The sequence below is a fragment of the Oncorhynchus keta genome, chromosome 25 (assembly GCF_023373465.1).
Source record: "Oncorhynchus keta strain PuntledgeMale-10-30-2019 chromosome 25, Oket_V2, whole genome shotgun sequence".
Classification (NCBI taxonomy): domain Eukaryota; kingdom Metazoa; phylum Chordata; class Actinopteri; order Salmoniformes; family Salmonidae; genus Oncorhynchus; species Oncorhynchus keta.
In genome coordinates, this window is record NC_068445.1 from 38,360,565 (window position 1) to 38,368,613 (window position 8,049).

Genomic DNA, 8,049 nt, shown 5'->3' on the forward strand with positions numbered 1-8,049 from the left:
AACTGTCCCTGTATGTAGCTACTGACCCTGGAACTGTCCCTGTATATAGCTACTGACCCTGGAACTGTCCCTGTATGTAGCTACTGACCCTGGAACTGTCCCTGTATATAGCTACTGACCCTGGAACTGACCCTGGCACTTTCTTGTGTTCTTATTTCTTGTGTGTTTTTGTTCTACTTGACTTTTTGATTGATTTGCTTATAGTCCTACTGATATGAATGACTGCATTGTTGGGAAAGCGCTTGAAGGCATTTCACTGTACTTGTGCACGTGACAATAAAAACTTGAAACCTTCAGGCCTTGTTTGTAGGTTTTCTGGCGATGTGTTTGAGTGTGTTCATGAGGAAGTACAGACTCACTGTGCTCAGTGTTCTGCAGGCATCGTGTTCCTCTAATACTCTGTCACAGAACCATCTATCCTCAATGGGATATTAACTTGTTTTTTCTTCATGTGCACTCTCCTCCCAGCATGCCCCTCACTCTCCTCCCAGGCATGCCCAGCAAGCCCCTCTCTCTCCTCCCAGGCATGCCCAGCATGCCCCTCTCTCTCCTCCCAGCATGCCCCTCTCTCTCCTCCCAGGCATGCCCCTCTCTCTCCTCCCAGCAAGCCTTCTTTCTCTCCTCCCAGGCATGCCCAGCATTCCCTCTGTCTCCTCCCAGGCATGCCCAGCAAGCCCCTTTCTCTCCTCCCAGGCATGCCCAGCAAGCCCCTTTCTCTCCTCCCAGGCATGCCCAGCAAGCCCCTTTCTCTCCTCCCAGGCATGCCCAGCAAGCCCCTTTCTCTCCTCCCAGGCATGCCCAGCAAGCCCCTCTCTCTCCTCCCATGCATGCCCAGCATGCCACTTTCTCTCCTTCCAGCATGCCCCTCTCTCTCCTCCCAGGCATGCCCAGCAAGCCCCTTTCTCTCCTCCCAGCATGCCCCTCTCTCTCCTCCCAGGCATGCCCAGCAAGCCCCTTTCTCTCCTCCCAGGCATGCCCAGCAAGCCCCTTTCTCTCCTCCCAGGCATGCCCAGCAAGCCCCTCTCTCTCCTCCCAGGCATGCCCAGCAAGCCCCTCTCTCTCCTCCCAGGCATGCCCAGCATGCCACTTTCTCTCCCTCCAGCATGCCCCTCTCTCTCCTCCCAGGCATGCCCAGCAAGCCCCTCTCTCTCCTCCCAGGCATGCCCAGCAAGCCACTTTCTCTCCTTCCAGCATGCCCCTCTCTCTCCTCCCAGGCATGCCCAGCATGCCCCTCTCTCTCCTCCCAGCATGCCCCTCTCTCTCCTCCCAGGCATGCCCAGCAAGCCCCTCTCTCTCCTCCCAGGCATGCCCAGCAAGCCACTTTCTCTCCTTCCAGCATGCCCCTCTCTCCCTCCCAGGCATGCCCAGCAAGCCCCTTTCTCTCCTCCCAGCATGCCCCTCTCTCTCCTCCCAGGCATGCCCAGCAAGCCCCTCTCTCTCCTCCCAGGCATGCCCAGCAAGCCACTTTCTCTCCTTCCAGCATGCCCCTCTTTCTCCTCCCAGGCATGCCCAGCAAGCCCCTTTCTCTCCTCCCAGCATGCCCCTCTCTCTCCTCCCAGGCATGCCCAGCAAGCCCCTTTCTCTCCTCCCAGCATGCCCCTCTCTCTCCTCCCAGGCATGCCCAGCAAGCCCCTCTCTCTCCTCCCAGGCATGCCCAGCAAGCCCCTCTCTCTCCTCCCAGGCATGCCCAGCATGCCACTTTCTCTCCCTCCAGCATGCCCCTCTCTCTCCTCCCAGGCATGCCCAGCAAGCCCCTCTCTCTCCTCCCAGGCATGCCCAGCAAGCCACTTTCTCTCCTTCCAGCATGCCCCTCTCTCTCCTCCCAGGCATGCCCAGCAAGCCCCTCTCTCTCCTCCCAGGCATGCCCAGCATGCCACTTTCTCTCCCTCCAGCATGCCCCTCTCTCTCCTCCCAGGCATGCCCAGCAAGCCCCTCTCTCTCCTCCCAGGCATGCCCAGCAAGCCACTTTCTCTCCTTCCAGCATGCCCCTCTCTCTCCTCCCAGGCATGCCCAGCATGCCCCTCTCTCTCCTCCCAGCATGCCCCTCTCTCTCCTCCCAGGCATGCCCAGCAAGCCCCTCTCTCTCCTCCCAGGCATGCCCAGCAAGCCACTTTCTCTCCTTCCAGCATGCCCCTCTCTCTCCTCCCAGGCATGCCCAGCAAGCCCCTTTCTCTCCTCCCAGCATGCCCCTCTCTCTCCTCCCAGGCATGCCCAGCAAGCCCCTCTCTCTCCTCCCAGGCATGCCCAGCAAGCCACTTTCTCTCCTTCCAGCATGCCCCTCTCTCTCCTCCCAGGCATGCCCAGCAAGCCCCTTTCTCTCCTCCCAGCATGCCCCTCTCTCTCCTCCCAGGCATGCCCAGCAAGCCCCTTTCTCTCCTCCCAGCATGCCCCTCTCTCTCCTCCCAGGCATGCCCAGCAAGCCCCTCTCTCTCCTCCCAGGCATGCCCAGCAAGCCCCTCTCTCTCCTCCCAGGCATGCCCAGCATGCCCCTCTCTCTCCTCCCAGGCATGCCCAGCAAGCCCCTCTCTCTCCTCCCAGGCATGCCCAGCAAGCCCCTCTCTCTCCTCCCAGGCATGCCCAGCAAGCCCCTCTCTCTCCTCCCAGGCATGCCCAGCAAGCCCCTTTCTCTCCTCCCAGGCATGCCCAGCAAGCCCCTTTCTCTCCTCCCAGGCATGCCCAGCAAGCCCCTTTCTCCCCTCCCAGGCATGCCCAGCATGCCCCTCTCTCTCCTCCCAGGCATGCCCAGCAAGCCCCTCTCTCTCCTCCCAGGCATGCCCAGCAAGCCACTTTCTCTCCTTCCAGCATGCCCCTCTCTCTCCTCCCAGGCATGCCCAGCAAGCCCCTTTCTCTCCTCCCAGCATGCCCCTCTCTCTCCTCCCAGGCATGCCCATCAAGCCCCTCTCTCTCCTCCCAGGCATGCCCAGCAAGCCACTTTCTCTCCTTCAAGCATGCCCCTCTCTCTCCTCCCAGGCATGCCCAGCAAGCCCCTTTCTCTCCTCCCAGCATGCCCCTCTCTCTCCTCCCAGGCATGCCCAGCAAGCCCCTTTCTCTCCTCCCAGCATGCCCCTCTCGGAATAGGCCCACCCACTGGGGAGCCAGGCCCAGGCCCTCCAAATGAGTTATTTCCCCACAAAAAAGGCTTTATTACAGATATCAATTCTGTTCAGTTTCATCAGTTGTCCTGGTGGCTGGTCTCAGACGATCCCGCAGGTGTAGAAGCCGAGTGTGGAGGTGCTGGGCTGGCGTGATTACACGTGGTCTGTGGTTGTGAGGCCGGTTGGACGTATTGCTAAATTCTCTAAAACGAGATTGGAGGCGGCTTATGGTAGAACAATTAACATTCAATTCTCTGGCAATAGCTCTGGTGGACATTCCTGCAGTCAGTGTGCCAATTGCACACTCCCTCAACTTGAGACATTAGTAACCGGAAGGTTGCAAGATCGAATCCCTGAGCTGACAAGGTAAAAATCTGTCGTTCTGCCCCTGAACAAGGCAGTTAACCCACTGTTCCTAGACCGTCATTGAAAATAAGAATTTGTTCTTAACTGACTTGCCTAGAAAAAGGTAAAAAATATATATAAAAAAATCTGTGGCATTGTGTTGTGTGACAAAACTGCACATTTTAGAGTAGCCTTTTATTGTCCCCAGCACAAGGTGCACCTGTGTAATGATCATGCTGTTTAATCCGCTTCTTGATATGCCACCTCTGTCAGAGGGATGGATTATATTGGCAAAGTAGAAATGCTCACTAACGGGGATGTATACAAATTTGTGCACAAAATTTGAGAGAAATGTATATATTTTTTATTTTGCGTATGGAAAATATCTGCTATCTTTTACTTCATGAAACATGGGACCAACACTTTACCTGGTGCGTTTATATTTTTGTTCAGTGTAGTCTACCATCTCATTGGCTCGAATGGTCCCACCTGACCTCACTTGCCTTCGCTCATTGAGGACATGAATTTCCACTGTTAGAGCGGTCTCTTGGCTATTTTGTCAATAGAATAGATCCTCTTTGGTATAAATTAAAGAAAATGTTGGCACAACTCTCTGTTGTCAAATGAAATGTAATTGTTCGTTTTACTAAGTCATTAAGAAAAAACATTAATCATTCATCTCTTTCCCCTCCCTCCCACCCTCACTCTCCTCCCACCCACTCTCTCTCTCCTTCCAACCGCCGACCCTCTCTCTTCTCCCACCGACCCTCTCTCTCCTCCCTCTCACCCTCTCTCTCCTCCCACCGACCCTCTCTCTCCTTCCACCCACCCACCCTCTCTCTCCTTCCACCCACCCACCCTCTCCCTCCCTCCCTCCCTCCCACTCTCTCCCTCCCTCTCTCTTCCCTTTCTCACTCCCTCCCCTCCCTCCCTCCCTCCCTCCCCATTATCTCTCTCTCTCCCCTCCCTCCCTCCCCCCATTATCTCTCTCTCTCCTCCCTCCCTCCCTCCCTCCCTCCCTCCCTCCCTCCCTCCCTCCCTCCCTCCCTCCCTCCCTCCCTCCCTCCCTCCCTCCCTCCCCATTATCTCCCTCCCTTCCATCCCCATTATCTCTCTCTCTCTCCTCCCTCCCTCCCCATTATCTCCCTCCCTCCCCATTATCTCTCTCTCTCTCTCCTCCCTCCCTCCCTCCCTCCCTCCCTCCCCATTATCTCTCTCTCTACTACTACGCCATCCTGTTTCATATGTTGATGCCATGTGAGACGGGCGTCTCAGACCACCGTGTCGGACGAGGCCACCAAGCACAATGCGGGATACTTCACTCACTGCTGGCCAGCCACGCTGAGGCCACTCGCCAGGGACACTGGCGTGGCCAAGAAACTGCGTGAAGCCAGCAAGAGGCTGGTCAAACTGGCCGGAGAAACTGGAATGATTCAATTAAACTGAAGCTTTGCAAGCAAACAATGTGTGGGAATCTCATATTTTGGTCAAACAAGCCCAAAAAAATGTTTTTGTTTTGTTCTTAATAATTTGTTGATTTTGAATTTGTCTTCGGGGGACTTAATTCACTATAATGTCAGGTTTTTTATGGATTGTTGAACATTTTATGGTTTGCCCTTGGATTGTTGACCTCAAACACTTGAATGATGACATGTAAAACATGGCTGCTTTTCCTTCTGTTGTAAATAACCTCTGAAAATAAATTCTGTGGCAATACAATGCTGTGTGATGTCTTATTAGGATAGTGGTATGGTTTACCTCCATGAGTATTCAGAGGATGGAGGTTTAGACAACACAGACAACCAGGGGTGGGACACTCAAAGTCAATGAATAAAACCTTTTAACAAATTCCAAAATGTAACAGCACCATCTACAGGAAACAAGCAGGTGCTGGATTGTATATTTTGTTGACCTGACATAGCAATAAGTGGAACTGAAAGTAAATGTTTAACATTGCTTATAAGAGCCGAGTCGCCATTACAGGGTGTGGACATTACAGAGACGTCTCCCTATCAACTGGAATAATCACATTTCTTATTTAATTTGAGTTGATATTTTACTTCATGTTAGTCATAATAAAGTGGTGGTTGTTCTAGTGACGCTTGCATTACACATTTTTTGTTTGTTTTGAAAATCAAAGTATACTAGGATACTGAAAGAATATGACAGATAGTTACCTGGATACCTGTGCTGCCATATTTGTTCAGAGACTTTCAGAGAGCCTGTTTCTCTGGGCTGCCACCACAGCTTCTGTTCCAGCTGCCTGGACAAATTCTGGGATCAAGCCAAAAACAAGAATTGTCCAGTTTCTAGGAGGAAATGTTCCAAGGATCATCTAAAAGTTAACTTTCAGTTGAAGGAACTGTCTGATAAATATGCTGGGAGACAGAGAGCAGGGGAGAAAGACAGTATTCCAGGGGAGAAAGACAGTATTCCAGGGGAAAAAGACAGTATTCCAGGGGAGAAAGACTGTATTCCAGGGGAGAAAGACTGTATTCCAGGAGAGAAAGACAGTATTCCAGGGAGAAAGACAGTATTCCAGGGAGAAAGACAGTATTCCAGGGGAGAAAGACAGTATTCCAGGGGAGAAAGACAGTATTCCAGGGGAGAAAGACTGTATTCCAGGGGAGAAAGACAGTATTCCAGGGGAAAAAGGCAGTATTCCAGGGGAGAAAGACAGTATTTCAGGGGAGAAAGAGTATTCCAGGGGAGAAAGGCAGTATTCCAGGGAGAAAGACAGTATTCCAGGGAGAAAGACTGTATTCTAGGGGAGAAAGACAGTATTCCAGGGGAAAAAGGCAGTATTCCAGGGGAGAAAGACAGTATTCCAGGGGAGAAAGACAGTATTCCAGATGAAGACAGAGCAGTGGTTTGTACTAAACACACAGATGAACCTAAATGGTTCTGAGAGGTGGAGCAGAGAGCTGTGTGTCACGTCTGTGAGTTTGCTGCACATCACGGCCACACTGTCATTCCCTTAGAACAGGCGGTGAAAGACCTGAAGGAAAAACTAACCTCAGAATTAGACTCACTGCAGAGCAAACAGGTTAAATGAAAATACATAAAGGAGACATACAACCAAATGTTTCAATACTCCAAGAAGCAGCTGGTGTCCACAGAGAGACAGATCAGAGGGGAGTTGAGAAGCTTCACCAGTTCCTGAGGGAGGAAGAGGAGGCCAGACTGGCAGCACTGAGGAAGGAAGAGGAGGAGAAGGGGAAGATGATTGCCAGAGAGATGAAACACATTCAGGACCAGATCTCTTCACTCACAGAAAACATCACTGCTGTGAAACAAGAACTCCAGAAACAAGAGGTGCCATTTCTCAAGAGCTACAAACACACAGACATTCTCCAGAGCCCAGGACACACTGCCGGATCCACAGCTGGTCTCAGGAGCACTGATAGATGTGGCCAAACACCTGGGCAACCTGCAGTTCAGAGTCTGGGAGAAGATGCAGGGGATTGTCAAATACACTCCTGTGATTCTGGACCCCAACACTGCACATCCCTGTCTCTGTCTGATGATCTGACCAGTGTGAGCAGGACAGGCCCAATGCAGCAGCTCCCTGACAACCCAGAGAGGAACACAAATCATGCCGCAGTTCTGTGCTCTGAGGGGTTCAGCTCAGGAAGGCACAGCTGGGAGGTGGTGGGGGACCACACTTACAGGTTTATAGGTGTATATAGGTGGAGGTGGGGGACCACACTTACAGGTTTATAGGTGTATATAGGTGGAGGTGGGGGACCACACTTACAGGTTTATAGGTGTATATAGGTGGAGGTGGGGGACCACACTTACAGGTTTATAGGTGTATATAGGTGGAGGTGGGGGACCACACTTACAGGTTTATAGGTGTATATAGGTGGAGGTGGGGGACCACACTTACAGGTTTATAGGTGTATATAGGTGGAGGTGGGGGACCACACTTACAGGTTTATAGGTGTATATAGGTGGAGGTGGGGGACCACACTTACAGGTTTATAGGTGTATATAACTTCCCCAGACTATGGATTGTTTGATATACAGCTTGTTAAAGGTCCATATTGGGTAGGAGGTCGGACCATCACTCTGAAGAGGAGACCCCAGAGGATCAGAGAACAGCTGGACTGCGACAGGGGAGAGGTGTCCTTCTACGACGCCAAAGACATGACACACATCTATACTTTGACAGTGATGTCATCTCAGCAAGGTGTGTGTGTGTGTGTGTGTGTGTGTGTGTGTGTGTGTGTGTGTGTGTGTGTGTGAGAGAGAGAGAGAGAGAGAGAGAGAGAGAGAGAGAGAGAGAGAGAGAGAGAGAGAGAGAGAGAGAGAGAGAGAGAGAGAGAGAGAGAGGGAGCGATAGGAAAGGGGGATACCTAGTCAGTTGTACAACAGAAAGGGGGATACCTAGTCAGTTATACAACAGAAAGGGGAATACCTAGTCAGTTGTACAACAGAAAGGAAAGGGGGATACCTAGTCAGTTGTACAACAGAAAGGAAAGGGGGATACCTAGTCAGTTGTACAACAGAATGGAAAGGGGGATACCTAGTCAGTTGTACAACAGAAAGGAAAGGGGGATACCTAGTCAGTTGTACAACAGAAAGGAAAGGGGGATACCTAGTCAGT

The 8,049-nt window shown here is 52.0% G+C and overlaps 1 pseudogene; it reads left to right on the forward strand.

The window, feature by feature from the left end:
• The first annotated feature begins 321 nt into the window (after positions 1-321).
• Positions 322-7,655, forward strand: LOC127906042 (E3 ubiquitin-protein ligase TRIM35-like; annotated as a pseudogene).
• The last annotated feature ends 394 nt before the right edge of the window (positions 7,656-8,049 follow it).